Consider the following 17,500-nt stretch of genomic DNA (forward strand, 5'->3'; position numbering starts at 1 on the left):
GTTCACATTAAGAAACAATAGTCTATGGCAACTGAAGATCAATCAGTTTAACAATTTCAACATAAATGGTTAATACAGTTGTAGTGATAACACAGGGAATTGAAATGGGTTGTAGTAGAGATAATGATTTAATGTAAGCCTCTTGCAGACTTACAGCTTGATCTGAATCAGGGTGCGAATAACGACCTTAGCTTAGATAATCTTAGATAATCTTAGGTAAGCTTAACTGCTTTTAATAACTATTTTTATGATTAATTCCAAGTGTCAGATACAGGAAGGTAACATTGAGGTTACCCAAATCTCCCTTAGGGTCATCTACTGACCCTAAGGGAGGTCAGTAGATACATCTACTGGTTGCATCTACCCCAAGATGCAACCCTCAACATTTGCCTAACTCCCGGGTACCTATATATTGCTAGGTGAACCGGTGCATCAGGTGATAGGAAAACGTGCCCAATTCTGGACTGACTGGGGAACTGAACCCGGTTACTTCGATTGTGAGTCGAGGACGTAACCTACTTTGCCAAAGGACCCAATGTTATTCCCTTTGCAACAATTAAATCATCTAGATAATAAAAAAAATCAACAATTTAATATTTGATTTATATAAGTCGGATTATTTTTGGGAAATAAGATTATGGTGCGATTAATCTGATGTTAATTGAAAGTCTGATTCACACTTTATTATACAAATAATTTTAGTTTCAGAAGTTTACTGTGAAAGACTTATTTTTTGTAACTGTCTGGTCCTTCTGTTTATGTTGGTGTCTCATCAAGACACCTCAGCACATAAAGTTCCAAGTAGCACGGGCTATGGTGAGCCCGTAGGTGGAGGCTCTTTGGAGCCATTATCTGTATCAATGGCTGATACTAGAGGTCTGGGGGATGGGTGTGAGTCTCCAATCTGGATATGGAAGGCTGACTGAAGCATTCAGCCTGTTGTTGTTTTAGATTTAGCTACGCAGAACGAAATGTGCATGTAGCACGGGCTATGGCGAGCCCGTCAGCGTCCAGCCCTCAGTTAGGCTCTATACACCTTGATGGTGAGATGCAGCTCAGATTGGAGTATTGTGTAAACTAGAAAGTTCTTTTGAGCACAAGAGCTGCCTATCCACTGACGCCTGGATGGCATTGTTGAACATCGATGGTTCAAACGGTTGGGCACCGTTCCTTCATTCCACCTTCATAACCCAGCACTTAGTCTTTCTCTTATCCCTTCCAAGAGCTGTATACTCATACTGTCTCAGCGTATTCCTCTCACAGTCACTTTATGTAACAATAGGACCCAAGGAACGGCTGACAGATTAGCGCAAGCGATGCAATTTTGCAATACCAAACTAGTACCACGAGCTTAGATCCAACGTCAAACTAATCAGAGAAAGAGTTAGAAATCTTGAATATTAGAACTTCATCGTTCCCACTCTTTCATTCTGTTTACTTTGGATAATAATTAAACAGATCACTCTCGAAACTCTACTCTCAAACAATGTTTTTTTTTTACATGCAAGTAAACAATGTTGCAAGTGGCTATAATTTGCAGCTGCGATGAACATTAGATTTCAGTGGCGTTTATCATCTTCTGCTGCTGCACCACCACCAGCAGCAGCAGCAGTATCAGCAGCAGCAGCAGTATCAGCAGCAGCAGCAGTAGTCAGCTTATCTATAAACGCTGTGAAATAGCTTTTGTAATTGTTCCTTTGATGCGGTAAAGCCTGCCACTCTCAAGGGGAAATGATCTGTCCTCCCAACACAATATATATATATATATATATATATATATATATATATATATATATATATATATATATATATATATATATATATATATATATATATATATATTGAAAGCAGTCGGTTTTTGAAACGTGTTAATATGACCAAAAGAGTTAATCAATTCTTATAGCACAAAAGAACACGTTTCACTAAACTACATCTTGGCATCTTCAGAGGCATGGGGGGGTAGTAGTGAAGACATATGGCCAGGGACGATAATGTATATTCCAAAGATGTATGAAAAGAGATGATGTTATTCCCCTGTCTAGACAACTGTAATCCTGTACTACATTCTCACTGATCGACTAGGTTATTATGTGAGGCGCTATGAGCTAGCAGTTCTGGCAAGGTTTTGTAGATAAGCACACCTGTGTTTAAGATGGCTATTGATACTTAGCAGAGTGCTTCAGGTAAAGTGCTTCAGCTATATCTAATCTGGTGTTATCACTATATTTGTCGAATATTTTTATATTGGAGGTTTGGATATTAATGACTATAGACTTGTGTGTGTCGAAATGCTGTGTTCTTGCATTGAGAGTTGTATTTGCAATTTTTTTGTTTAATATTTGCCCTGTGGGTGAATTTATTTGGCAACGACATTCATTTGTGGGTGAACATGCCGCCATAGCAGCATGTACAGCACTCCCCAATTGGAAGAAAACCCGCTGGGTTGTTCACAATTCCCTTGTACCCAGACGCATTGAGACTCACGTAACTGTCTCTCCTTGTTCATCAAACAAGAAGAGCAACTTGTAGCAGTGTTGCATGTGCAGAGCAAGGTGGATCTTGGTGCACAGGACGTCAACATTCTTGAAAAGAGATGTTGGCGTCCTGCCCATATATTCAGATCTTTGGAACTATGTTACACACTCACACACACACACACACACACACACACACACACACACACACACACACACACACACACACACACACACACACACAAAGCCCAGCACTATGACCTTTCCTAACCAGGCCAACGGGACCACACTATCACTGCGAATACTGACTACTGAATGCTCTGGTGAACTCAGCCACAACTTCCTCAAAGGGTGTGCTGTGTGTGGCACAGTCTTGCTGGTCATGTCTATATGTTGGTGAGCTGGATACCTTAGAGCTTTGTATAACACAGACACACCTTGAATTTTGTGTGTGTGTGTATGTGTGTGTGTATGTGTGTGTGTGTGTGTGTGTGTGTGTGTGTGTGTGTGTGTGTGTGTGTGTGTGTGTGTGTGTGTGTGTGTGTGTGTGTGTGTGTGTGTGTGTGTGTGTGTGTATGTGTGTGTATGTGTGTGTGTGTGTGTGTGTGTGTGTGTGTGTGTGTGTGTGTGTGTGTGTGTGTACTTTAGGAATTTCCTGTCTTAATCCTTCTTTCGTGATCTGACATTGTCACATTTTTCATCACGTGTTAATTTCTTCGTGATTAACACATTATAAACACAGAAAAAGAAAAGTCTGAAAAGATCGTATAAGAAATACGAAAAGAGAGAATATAGAGTATCAGGATGAGAAGGAACCGTATTAGGAGTAGAATGAGGGTAAGCAATAGAAGGAGAATTAAAGATTAGGATATGGAGAAATAGAATGAAGAGGAACAGTGTCAGGATAAGCAATAAAAGATGGAACAGGCTAAAGAGGAGGACAAGGAACAGGCAGTAAAGCATCATTACCATTACTACCAATAATAGTCGTGTTAAGACCAACAATAATACAACAACAATACAGCAATAATACAGCAAAAATACAGCAAAAATACAGCAACAACAGCTGGAGGATAAGGAGCAACAGGACGAATATAAATATAAGCTTAAGAAGCAGGATAAGGAGGCTGTGGATAAGGAAGAGGATAAGGAGGATGATGTGGAAAATAAGATGGATGAAAATAAAACTGAGCAGGATAAGGAAGAGGTGGATAAGGAGGAAGAGAAAGAAAATGGAAAAGGACTGTGAAAGGAGAATGAGAAATGAGAGAATAAAAAGGGGGAAATAAAACAGGAATTAAGAAAGTAAAAAGCGACAGGCTAAGAAAGTATGAATGGAAACACAAGAGAATGGAAATCACATCCTAGAGAGACGTATAGGAAGAGAGAAAATATGAAAGAAAAAGAGAAGTAGATAGACAGACAACGTGAATATATTTCAAAACAAGGGAAAGTCAGAAAAGAAGATGCAATTGAAAAGGGAAAAAAATCAAGTGTAAGATGCAAGAGTAACCAGGAACAGCAGGAGGAAAGAAGGGGAAAAGTGTACGGGAATAAGCAAGTAGTCGATAAAGAAGGAAGAAGCGAGTGTAAGAGATCGACGCAAACATGGAACAGGCACAAGTAGTAAAGGTGAAATATGACACAATATAAGATAAATGGAATGAAAATATACTTAAACAAATAATCCATCAATAAATAAATAAATAAATAAATAAATAAATAAATAAATAAATAAATAAATAATTAAATAAATGATTAATCGAGAGAGTACAGCTGTCTTCCCCCCCCCCCTGAAATCCCTTTTGGTAGCGAGGTAAGTCTTAATATATGGTAAGTCCAAGGCAGGACTTGAATGGTGTGTAAAAATTAGCCTTAAGACGGGCAAAGGCCAACGTACGACTTAGATACGTGCATAAACCTTAAAACAGACGAAGGGCAAAGTAGGACTTACCAGTGATCACTTTTAATTAATATTCCTTTTGCTGTGGAAGAAACTTAAGAGCGGTGAGAAAGAGAGAGAGAGAGAAAGAGAGAGAGAGAGAGAGAGAGAGAGAGAGAGAGAGAGAGAGAGAGAGAGAGAGAGAGAGAGAGAGAGAGAGAGAGCCAGGCGATGGAGGGACCGGCCTGAGAGAGAGCCATGGGTGCCAGTAACGGCCCAGCACTCGTGAGAGACAGTGCCTACGTGCGTGTGTGCGAGAGAGAGAGAGAAAGTGTGTGTGTGTGTGTGTGTCTTAGAACACCTCGAACGCTTGCACACACAATGTGTCTTCTCCCGACGCCTCTACAAGCACGGACACAACCGGAAAACTGGTTTTAAACCCTCGTCTGATGCCAGAATGGTTTTAAACCTAACTACTGACTAGTGCCAGAACACCTCCTCCAGGATTGTGCTGAAAATCGTGAAGTGACGTTACCAAACAGGAGTGAGGATTGGTACTAAGTGCTGGTGATATAGAGTGATTGGTGGCAACATTGACTCCATAACTCAAGACGCTCTTATGGATCACTAATGCTGAAAATTGTAAGACAGTTAACACCAAAGATCTTACGTATCAATATTAAAAACGGTAAGGTATTTTATTTTATAATGTTGTTGAATATGACCGAAAGGGTAAGATTAATCATTCTAACACGAATTTTCTCAATATTTCTTTCGATCTTTCTTCACTGTCGAGGGTAATTGAAAAATTAATTCTCCAAAATTCATTTTTCATTTTTATTTAGGGTCTGACGCCTAGGAGCGTTTCGCAAGACTTCTCATATTTTCAAAGACTAATTTTTATGTACTCCGTCTCATGCTTATATTGTATTTTTTGTGAGTGAGGTGATTGGGCACAAATATATATATATTATATAAACTCAATGGGTTGCATCTGATTATTATTGAATGAAATCTTCTTATCTTCAGCTCTTGTGGCTCATTGGGTATCTGCAGCCTGCTCAGTATATGCTTCCAACCTGCTCAGTATATGCTTGCAACCTGCTCAGTAAATGCTTCCAACCTGCTCAGTATATGCTTCCAACCTGCTCAGTAAATGCTTGCAACCTGCTCAGTATATGCTTGCAACTTGCTCAGTATATGCTTGCAACTTGCTCAGTAAATACCGACGAACGCCCTTACCCTATTCTTCAGGCAATTGATCCATATAATCACCTTTGCTCGCTTTGGTATCACACAAAGTGATCAAATCAAATAAAAAAAAGTGATCACATTTTTATCACCCAGAATCCGTTGAAAGATTCCATTGTTTCCGTGTTCATCTGTTCCATGTTTCACTGTTTATTTGTTTCTGTTTTAAGTAGTTATCTGTTCCTCGTTTCTGTGTTCTGTTATTCCGTTTCAGTTTCATTTCGCCTTGTTTTGGTGTTCATTTGTTTCTTATTTTAATGATTTGTTTCCTTTGATTTGTTCATCTCTTCCTTGTCTCAGCCTTCAGCTGTTCCTTGTGAGCATTAGCAAGCTCTCTTTGCTTGTTTGCGTCTTTTCTAATTATTGTCAGTCTTGTCATCTTCCTCATTCTCTGACCTGGGTTCATTCCTCATTCTGTAACCTGGCTTCATTCCTCATTCTGTAACCTGGGTTCATTCCTCATTCTGTAACCTGGCTTCATTCCTCATTCTGTAACCTGGGTTCATTCCTCATTCGATCTTCACATTTTTTAGATTGAATGTAAATGTCACTCATAGAGATAATGTATTTTTTTTTAAGTCCCTGGATCCTTAAAATATTGAAAAATAAATGATATGTTGCATAACCACTGAAATCCTCAATTAATCCTGGAAGCATTTCCGGGATTACTTCTAAATCCTGCATTTTTACTTGACTAATTAAGATTCATTATTTTAGTATTAAATTAATACGTAAGTAGTGTTTGTAAATAAACTTATTTAATGCGATTAGGGTCACCACAAGGGGCTGTGATGAGGGTTCGAACCTACGGACGGGATGTTCCCAACTGCGCCTTAGCCAAATGCGCCACGACATAGTCAAAAGAATTGTAACCTGGAGGGTTTTGGTCCTCACTAGGATCCTGAAACTTCTCCGAAGCCCAATCGGGTTTGCCACACAATTCCCCCTAATCACCCGGGCTCAATACTTCTGCTCGATACTGTAGATTTGTTCATTTGATACATCAGGCTATTGTGATTTCTGTGTGTGTGTTTGTGTGTCGATTAGGGAGGTTTATGGGCTAGTAGACAGAGGATTCAATCCCTGGTAAGGGGGATTGGAAACGAGGATAGTTTCATCTCTCTTCTCTATTCCCCTGGATGTAAATCCATTGTGTTCTTGTGTTCTTGAAAACTCTATGTAAGTTCAAAGTTATTATAAAACGCGGGGGGGGGGGGGGACGAGAATTATCAGGAGATAGCGCAAAGCCATTACGTCTATATAGCACTTAGAACGGGTCAGGATAAGGATTTGGGCTGGGACGGAGGAAAAGGAATAGTCCCCAACCACTTTTAGACAGTCGAGGGATTGAACGCCGACCTGCATGAAGCGAGACCGTCGCTCTACCGTCCACCCCAAGTGGCAGTTGGAGAGTTGTTAACTACCAAACACCATTAATATAACATGATCTCCTGATTTGCCTCAACGTACAAAATAAGGGGTACTAAAATGCCTGAACCCAAGCCACCCATCTAACCTAACTAACCTACTCGTAGAAAACGGAGAAATATATTATCCACCACTTTTCATAATACCCCTTATTTTGTACGTTCAGGGGGGGGGGGCCATAGCGTACAAAATGATACGCGTCAATTGAGAGGATAGGAAGGGGAGGATTACAAAGGTTACAAAGGTCCTACCCGCTTCTGTACCCTACAGTGTAAAAATACAGACATATGATAATAATATGATAATTGCGTTGTACGCCTTTTGGGGTGAAATTTTTATTTTTGTAAACAGACGGTTTTGTAAATAATCCTTTTTGTAAACAGACGGTTTTGTAAATAATCATTTTTGTAAACAGACGATTTTGTAAATAATCATTTTTGTAAACAGACGATTTTGTAAATAATCATTTTTGTAAACAGACGATTTTGTAAATAATCCTTTTTGTAAACAGACGGTTTTGTAAATAATCATTTTTGTAAACAGACGGTTTTGTAAACAATCATTTTTGTGAAAAGCTAGTTTTGTAAACAGGATTTTTCGTAAATAGAAACAGTGCAGCGGTACTGAGCAGTGGTGATGTGCAGCAGTACTGAGCAGTGGTCCTGTGCAGCAGTACTGAGCAGTGGTGCTGTGCAGCAGTACTGATCAGTGGTCCTGTGCAGCAGTACTGAGCAGTGGTCCTGTGCAGCAGTACTGAGCAGTGGTGCTGTGCAGCAGTACTGAGCAGTGGTGCTGTGCAGCAGTACTGATCAGTGGTCCTGTGCAGCAGTACTGAGCAGTGGTCCTGTGCAGCAGTACTGAGCAGTGGTGCTGTGCAGCAGTACTGATCTGTGGTCCTGTGCAGCAGTACTGAGCAGTGGTCCTGTGCAGCAGTACTGAGCAGTGGTGCTGTGCAGCAGTACTGATCAGTGGTCCTGTGCAGCAGTACTGAGCAATGGTCCTGTGCAGCAGTACTGAGCAATGGTCCTGTGCAGCAGTACTGAGCAATGGTCCTGTGCAGCAGTACTGAGCAATGGTCCTGTGCAGCAGTACTGAGCAATGGTCCTGTGCAGCAGTACTGAGCAATGGTCCTGTGCAGCAGTACTGAGCAATGGTCCTGTGCAGCAGTACTGAGCAGTGGTGCTGTGCAGCAGTACTGAGCAATGGTCCTGTGCAGCAGTACTGAGCAATGGTCCTGTGCAGCAGTACTGAGCAATGGGGCCTTGACAAGCAACAGTGGCCAGTAAAAAGAAAGCTGTTTCTGCAGTGAACAGTAAAACAGTATTTACCCCTCTCCCTAGACAGTCGGCTGTTCTGTTTCTTCCTCTCTTTGTCTTCTCTCTTTCTCTTTGTCTTCTTCTTGTACGTCTTCGTCTTCATATTTTTCTTGCTTCTTATTTTTATTATTATTATTATTATTTCGTAATTATTATCTATTTCATATTTATTATTATCAGTCTCATTTGCATGGATACCATCTCATACAGGTGTTGTCTAGAATGACCACACAGCTAAAACTGCATGTGATAAGCCTGAAATTGAGGTGGATATGGGCCTTTCAATCTCTGTTGTAAAAGCTGAAATATTTCAGGAAATTGGGGAAGACAGAAAAGCAGTTACTGACACTCGAAGGTCAGAAAGCACGAGTATAAAGAGCTATGATATGTTTAGAACCGAGAATTATATGTAAGGATAGCATAAAGCATTCACTAGATAGTGGGATATTGTGATTGCCAGAATTAGGTTGGGATATCGATATCTATGGCAGGTGGCTATAAGTAAGGAATTTCCCCAATGGTGAACATTCCAATTGTAAACTATGTGAACATAGAACTAGGATATACTCTCCAACACTATCTGTGATTCCCCTGTTATCAGTGACTCCAGACCAAATGGTATGAGGCACTTTGAGCTCTGTAATTACTTCATACACTCAGGATTATTGGAAGATATACTTGTGCTGTACCCAGATTTTGCTACTGGAGGCTAATAGATCAGCCTTACATTTCATGCTCTCTACTGATGCCATGTACGACTAACCATCCTGTGAGATGATGATATTAGATGAACTTATAGCTAGTTTTGATCTACACTGTGTAATCTTTTATACAGAATAGAGTAGCAGCACTTTGCTGTGTATACCTAAGCTTGTTAATAACTAAAAAATATATTATTAGTAGTAGTAATAATAATTATAATAATAACACACATAGTGTAATCACACTAACTTGACTACATCAATGCATTTACGTGGGAACACAAAATACATATGTTCGAATCCTTATCACAGCTCCAACGGATTTCCTCAATAATAATAATAAAATATAAATTATTAATAATACTATCATTACTATTAGCAATTTTTATTATTATTTCTATGAGTAAAATCTCTGATCTGATTATTTTATTCTCTCTTTATTTTAATCATTAATAGTATTTCTGCAAAATGCCACAATTGGAATTCTGTTCACCTGTCATAAATCTAATTAAAAATCGTGTTGTGGTGAAGCTCCAGGTAACACCAATCACCCTCCCAATCCACGCTAATGATACGGAATAATTTCTCCCGCATTTTAATGCCCATTCTGGCTAAATGGCCCTCCGGAAAATGGCTAAATTCAAAATAAGGAGATTGTTTAATATCTGGTGAAATCTGTTTCAGACAGGACAATTGACAAATGCTCTATCCCTTTGTAAATGCATAGAGCGTCATAGAGACTGTATAGAGACAGTGTCTAAATCTTTGTTGCTGGAGGCAGACGTACATAGAGGCTCTATGTAGGCTGGCTATGTAATCTTATATGTAAACCTAACCCAACTGTATATATAAATATATATATGTATATATAATATGTCGTATCTAATAATGTTCATAACAAGTCGGACTCATCTTTTTAAATTTAGTTTTTGAAAATTTTAACGAATGTCCCGATAAAAATATTCGTTTAATAAACATTATATCGTCCGAGATCTTCCTAATTTAATCAGGCTAAAACCTGCGGGGCGGCGACGCTCTCTCGCTGTGAACCACAGCACTGGAGTAGATGAGAAACCTAAACACAGGACCATGAAACACAGGATTGTGCGCGACTGCTGACTATATCTGGGCCTTCAGTGTGTGTGTGTGTGTGTACAGGAGCATTCAGCCACGACACTGCATCCGCCATGGTCCACCAGACTGTTATTGACTCGGCAGTGAGGCGGTTGCATTGCTCTGATGATCTGCCGGAATTATATTGACTCTGTAGTTAGGATCTTGCGTTGTGCCGAGGGTTCACTAGCCTATTATTGGCTTCGAGGTGTACCAGCTGCGTCCTGTCGTTAATAGGTTCAACCTAGATTGAAGAGTCGGTTTGCTAATCGCCAATTTCACTAGCAGCGTTTAACTAGCCACCTGGCTGTCAATGATAAGGAGTAAAAGCGTAAGAAAATTACTTTTATATTCCTTTGAATTCATCTTTGGATTATATACAACCCGTTCTCGCACTTTCTTACAAGGTAAACTAGTATAGTTTAGTATGTCACATATGCACGTATTTAATAAGTCAATATTGACTATACGAAAGTGCGAGAACGGGTTGTTATATAACATGGAGGCTAGTGGCAGATCTCTAAAACACAGAACACGGCCGCTAACAGCAGTAAAACTTTATCACATGACTATTCCAGCCAAGCTGGAGTAAACACTGGCAGGCCTCGAATAACTGAGCCAATTCGCTTAAAGATGGTTGATGGTGATTCGGAATTCGCTGATTTTCTGATGTGTACTCAGTACTGCACCTGCGTGTCATGCCACAGAAATTCACAGAAGAATCTCTGTGAATCATTATTTTATGCATTGTGTAATTATTTATTGAGGGCTAGTCTTTGATATAGCTTGCATTGTGTGTTGCACGATGTTTTATCAATATGTGTGTGTGTATGTGTGTGTGTTTGTGAAGATGTGCATGCTGGTGTTTGACGCAGTTTCTTGGTGAACAACTGCGTCAGACTCATACACGGCCTCATACATGACCTCATACATGGCCTCATACATGACCTCCCGACTCTGTGTTTTCATCAAAACAGCATCTGCCAACCTCAGAATATCTTCCCCTCAAGCTTATTGCCTCTCCATCTGGCTCATTACTTCCCCCTCAAGCACATTATCTGCCCCTCAAGCGCATTATCTCCCACCCTCAACTGCATTCAGTTTGCTCCCTTCTCTTGAGACTTCAGAAGCTCCCCATTACGTCCCTACGGCTCATCTCAGTACTTAGTATTCATGCCTCTCTTCTCCTGTTCCTCCTCTCATTCACCACTTCGGTGTTGTGTTCATGGGACCATTGTTCATCCTTCTGCTCAAGTCTCAAGGTTCAGCCTCCAGTCGTTTAACAAACGACATTCTCACTTTGTATGGGGATTTTGTTTAATTTCGGTGGGGGAGTCCACGCTGCATGTACCGGTACTAGTCTCACGTAGGTATTATGTGCAATGGAAAACGAATGACAGACTCAATTTGTGTTTTAAAGTGTATTAAAACCCAACATTTTCGGATGTAACGTACATCCTTTCTCAAGGTGATGTAATCAATATACTCAGGCAGTGTAAATTAAGTTCCTGTTCTTAATGTTCAAACACTGACTTAGGTAGGGTTTATAATCAAGCAATTTGATTTGTGTGTTGTGAGCGTGACGACCCTTTGTGTTCATGGGGGTTCTGAAGTCAGCAGAGAGCAGAGTGCTGCCGGCCTCCAGCAGCCAGAGCAGACCAAGTCGTAGTGACCCAAGAATGTCTCCCATAAAAATTCACGGATGTCCTGTTGTCGCACTCAACTGCTATGAAATTGTGTTTCACGGTCCAGAGAGGTCAGCTGTGGAAGGTCAAGGGTCGTACTATGTTGTTTGGGGCTCGTGGGTCGTTAAGGGGTTATGTTGACCAGACCACACACACTAGAAGGTGAAGGGACGACGACGACGACGTTTCGGTCCGTCCTGGACCATTTTCAAGTCGATTGTCGGGGTTACTCTGTGTTCATGCGTCAATATAGGACAACTTACCCATTATCTGTCATTTATCACTGTTGGGTTGCATTAATAAGAGTGCTAATGTAGTATATTCGATGATATATTGGTTATATTCACGCCAGTAATAATGGTGTGTATGGTCTTTTCTCGCGACACACACACACACACATACACACACACACACACACACACACACACACACACACACACACACACACACACACACACACACACACACACACACATCCACACACACACACATACACACACACACACACACACACACACACACACACACACACACACACACACACACACACACACATCCACACACACACACACACACACACACACACACACACACACACACACACACACACACGTTTTTTGTAAGATAAATGTATTACTGGAATTATTGTATTATGTATATGTATATATACGTAAGTATTCACAAAGGAAAAATGAAACGAAATACCACATTGAAATACGATAACGCTCGGAATTTTTATATCATTCTTCCTTTGTGGATACTTAAACATACACGAAAAATAAACAAGGTCGAATGTTCCATTGGGATTGAAAGGCGAAGTTATATTAAGTATAACTTGCCTTCAAGTTAACTTAACTTAAGTATAACATTCTCAAGTCGACACAATCGATTTGAAAATGGTCCAGGACGGACCGAAACGTCGTCGTCCCTTCACCTTCTAGTGTGTGTGGTCTGGTCAATCTACTTCAGCCACGTTATTGTGACTCATCGCCTGCTTATATTAAGTACACACAATGCCTCACAGCGGTTTTGCCAGCGTGAATCAGTTAATCACATACACTCGACCTATTGTACCACATTGTGTATAGATTTACCTATACATAACATACACATAAGTATTAGTATTGCAACATCCAATATTAAATGGCTTAATGAGCTTAATGACGATAATAATAACTGGTGTATTAGTGAATACAGAAGATATATACTTCACTTTTTAACTGAACACAGGAAATATACTTATATGTTCAGTAATGTTCACAAGTGAACATAGAAGATATGTGAGAATCTTATTCTGCGAAGCACCATAGGAATACAGATTCAGTTGTCACAGGATCAGAGGTTTATCATGCTTCACAAATTTCGCAGTGGGAAGAGAGTGCAAAAGATATATGCAATCTAAACTCCTGCAATACTTTAGTTCTTGCTAATTACCGTTGTTAAGTTGCAAGTGTGGGAACCGACCTGTGAGATTTATATTTATTTAATTTATATGAATTTATATTTACGTTAATTTATATACTTCGATAGCAATTTGTATAATGTTAAGTGGACTGTATTTCTGCAATAATCTCTTAATCTCACAAATCGATCCTCTACACATTAGGGGGGGTTATTAAATTAATATATATGCAGCCAATCAAACTACAGTATTAACTACACATTATTAAACATTGAAGAGGTTCCTTATCTTATAGTACAGCAGGTTAGTCCACCAGGTATAACTAGGGTGTAGACACCAAATTATCCTCTTTGAGGTAGCTTCCATATCACCCAGTAACTGGTGCACAAATCTTCCTTCCTCGTCTTGACCTGTCAAAAGTGCGCTAGCTGTGAAGCCAGAATCCTATATATGACAAGCTATATCAGAGAAAACACTATACAGTACATGGAACATTGAAGACCTGGCTTAATTACCTTTAGTTTGAGGCGATTTCGCGATCTAACCGGGTCACCCTATATCCTGACATTAATGGCCATAAATGAATGATAAACGGGTTTCGGATAGACACTTAACTTGAATTTGTAGACAGCGTGTTGAAAAATGGTACACCTTTGGTTTCCATAACACTACGTCCAAGTAAATTTAACAGGAGCCGAATTTGCTCCCGTGTGAGCCTCTGGTCTAGTATAACAACAATGGCTGCCCTCCTCCTCCACTCTGACGCCTGGCCTACTTTGTCCAGATTTCAGAAAGTGATAGAAGGGTCACATTTACTCTACTTTAATATTGATAATTAAGTTAATTTATATATGATGTTTTTATGATGGTAAAGTCCAAAGACTAATGTATTTAAGAATAATTCCCAGCAAAATAGCTGGTGAATTATAATGGTATGTGGTGATGATATCCCGTTTTCTATAGACGGTAATTCCACTACAAGTTACGTTTTCTATGGGTAACTTGTTGGTAATACAGCTATTATCTGTATGATATATTAAATGGTGTCGGATTTTCCGACATAATTCCCCAGGGGGCTGCTCACGGGTCGAAGTCCTCTTTAGAACAGACGAACACCGATACTCCTCCTTCGAATTATTTGATTAATTTGATGTTAGTAGTTAGTAATCACACATTTGTGCGTCTGTTCGTACAGGACGGATGTCCCGTACTAGAGTTGCAGGGGTTAGAAGTCTAATGCGATTTCATTTCCCTGTCAACTCTTGAAAGGCTAATATTCAAGCCTTATTACATATTATTTAACCCAGAAGACTGAATGTGATCAAGTACTACAGTCAAGTATGATTCAGGGACTGCAGTGAGATCAGTGACATTAGATATAACTTGAAGTTTCTTCAGGTAACTGGTCACTGATATATAAACACTGAGGCCCATGGAATACATCTTGATTAAATAATAAATGTATCAAATCAGTCATCAAATTTATTGGGGTTTAATTTAGTTAATTGATTCAGAAGATTGAATAGCTCATCATTAAAGTAAAGTATGGTTCTGAGACTGCAGTGGGTTCAGTGACATTGGTCGCAGTGACTTGTAGCTGTTTTAGGCTACTGTTCACTGATTTGCCACTGAAGCCTCATGAACTCATCTTCAGCTTTAAATGATGATACTAACATCAACCTCTGTTACTATAGTCAGCTGTAATCTCCTTAGTATAATGCTACTGGAGAAATATAATCAGCTGACAAATTTAGATTTCTACTAGTATTGTTTATCTGCAGGCATAGGTCTCCCCAGGCTTGATACTCGGCCTAAGAGTAATTTACCTCCTGCAGAGTTTAACATGGTTATGCCCTGATATTTAGTAGGGCTACCGATGAATCGATGGCAATAGTCTGTCCCTACAAGGAGACCGAAGTCGGTGAGGTGATCAGACTTAATATTATCTGCCAATTTTATTCCTCTATTTCTCAGGAATTTGGCTGTTGCTCTCAGACCTTGAACTTGTAGGTCTACTGGTATTTTGTCCACCACAATGGCTTGTACTCGACAGACGTACCTGCCTAAGCGTACTGATGGTTGTACCACCTGGTAGACTTGAGGTCCTGCATCTGTTACAAACCCTGAGATGTTGAATGACATCTGGGCTACAGGCCTTAATTGTAATTCATCTGCCAGCTTTTTAGTGATATATGTTCTCTGGGATCCTTGGTCAAACAACCCACGGGTATGGACCTTGGCCCTCTTATTCAGGATGGTAATTTGGGCAGTAGGCAAAGTCGTATTACCTTTAGACTTTGCCGATTGGACACTCTTTGTTTGTTGCACCTTGCAGTACTGTACTGTGGTGGGAATGCTATCTTCCACCTTGGTTCTTGAATACGTTAATTTCGTATATTTGCACAGTGCTGCATGGTGCCTACCTCTTCTACACCTGTTGCAGGTGTTGAATTGGGTATCACAATAGTCTATGTTGTGTGACTTGAGACACCTTGCACATCTCCCTAATTCCTGGAGTCGCTCAATACGAGTGTCTCTGGTTGGATAATTAGCACAACGGTATGTTGAATGTTTCTTTTTGCAGAACATACATGTCCCCCAGCCTACTGCACGTTTGGAAGTTACCGGTTTGGGTGAACTAGTAACAGTAGGCTTGGAGGATGCTGCTGCATTGTCAGATTTTCTGCAACTTGATGTTTGAGTAATTGGTTGATGTTTATTTGGGGTGGTTGTTTTACCCTTTAATTGACTATTATTTTCTATTTCTGAAGGCTTGCAAGAGGCTTTAACTTCCTCATTTGCTCGTCGTTTGCTTATGATGGAATGTAAACCTTCAGTGATGTCCTGTACTGTCAGGATGGTGTTATGTTGATGTGCATATAATTCATCTAGTATATCGCTGGACAATTTTCGTTGAAGGACTACTTTGGTCATCCATTCACTAGTAGTTATATCAACCTTAAGTCTGAATGTTCTTAGTAGTGACTCAAACTCCATGCTGAAGGATTGTAATGAGTCAGCAGTCTGATCAGGTTGAGGTAAATCCAGCAATTGTAGTACTAGATGTATGACAGTTTTCTCATTGCCAGCATTATTCCTAGGAGGCTGGACTGGGAAATTAGTGCTGTCGCTATTTTCATTTACATTTTCTACTACTGGTTCAGCTTCACCTCTAGTTTGGAGGCATGTTAACTTAGTAGCTTCAGGTATTGGGTTTTCAGAAACCACAGAGACTGTGGATAAATTGTCTGAAAACTGCTTAATTTCTGGTGGTATATTATTGGGTGAAGCTGTAGTAGGTGAAGCTTTACTGGGTGAAGCTTTATCCTTGTTGATTAAAGGATCTAATCTGGCTTTACATTTATTCTCAAAAAGATCCAGATCATCCATAACATTATCTACTTTATTTGATGTACTTGCTATTTGTTCTGATTCAATTATCCTGTGTAAATGTTCCAACCTGCCTTGAGTTTCTTCTTCATATTGTGCTAGGTCAGACAGGAATGGTTCCACATCTTCAACTACTACATCATCGTGAACTTGATTTTGGTAAGATTTCCTATTTGCTTTCAATATATGCAATTGGGTTTGAATCTGTAACAGTGGTATTTTCAACCGATGATAATTAATTACAGGCTCATATAACAACTGTTCATATTGGTTGAGATCTCTTGTTAGTTGGCGTTTGCTTGATATTAAAGCACGCTTTGCTTTCTGTGGATTAGTCATGGTGACTTGTTAATTGGGCACCACTGGCTCATAAATTGTGAGCAAGTACTAATGGTAGCCTAGGGTAAAATGCACTCACTAGGCAATAATCCTACCTCTACTAGAGGTTAGCACTTAAAATTAATACACATTATATATATACAATCATCCACACTAATGATTTGAGTGATAAACCAGTGTCACTGGAAGTACCTTTAGGTTAGCTCTTCTATATCACCCTAGGATGGTAGAGACACTAATTAATCACTCAAAGGTGTAATGATCATAAGTAATTTATTATATATACAACTCAACTCGAGTTGATAAAAATTACACCCAAAATAGGGTCTGGACCATTCATTAATGGTGTTAGGTTGTTCAATATAGTACAACTGACTATGGTAATAATGGGACTAGGATGAACAATAATAGTTCAACTAGTCAATGGTTAATATCCTACCCTGTTGTGGGTTGGCAATTAGTAAATATTATACTGTGATCACTAGTGCAATTTATATTAAATAATTCTCTATTTGGAGA

At 39.7% G+C, this 17,500-nt stretch overlaps 1 protein-coding gene across 3 annotated transcripts in view; it reads left to right on the forward strand.

Moving 5' to 3' along the window:
• LOC123766709 (neural cell adhesion molecule 2) overlaps positions 1 to 17,500 on the forward strand; it is a 221,718-nt gene that overhangs the window by 130,586 nt on the left and 73,632 nt on the right. For 2 of the 3 annotated variants that reach the window (XM_045755988.2, XM_045755989.2), the window contains exon 1: positions 4,640 to 5,044. The exons of the other annotated variant lie outside the window; for it this stretch is intronic. The gene's annotated coding sequence lies outside the window, so the exon portion shown is untranslated. Of the gene's footprint in view, positions 1 to 4,639; positions 5,045 to 17,500 lie in introns of those variants that run through there. 3 annotated transcript variants of the gene reach the window in all.

The sequence above is a fragment of the Procambarus clarkii genome, chromosome 60, assembly GCF_040958095.1.
Source record: "Procambarus clarkii isolate CNS0578487 chromosome 60, FALCON_Pclarkii_2.0, whole genome shotgun sequence".
NCBI classification, from domain to species: Eukaryota; Metazoa; Arthropoda; class Malacostraca; order Decapoda; family Cambaridae; genus Procambarus; species Procambarus clarkii.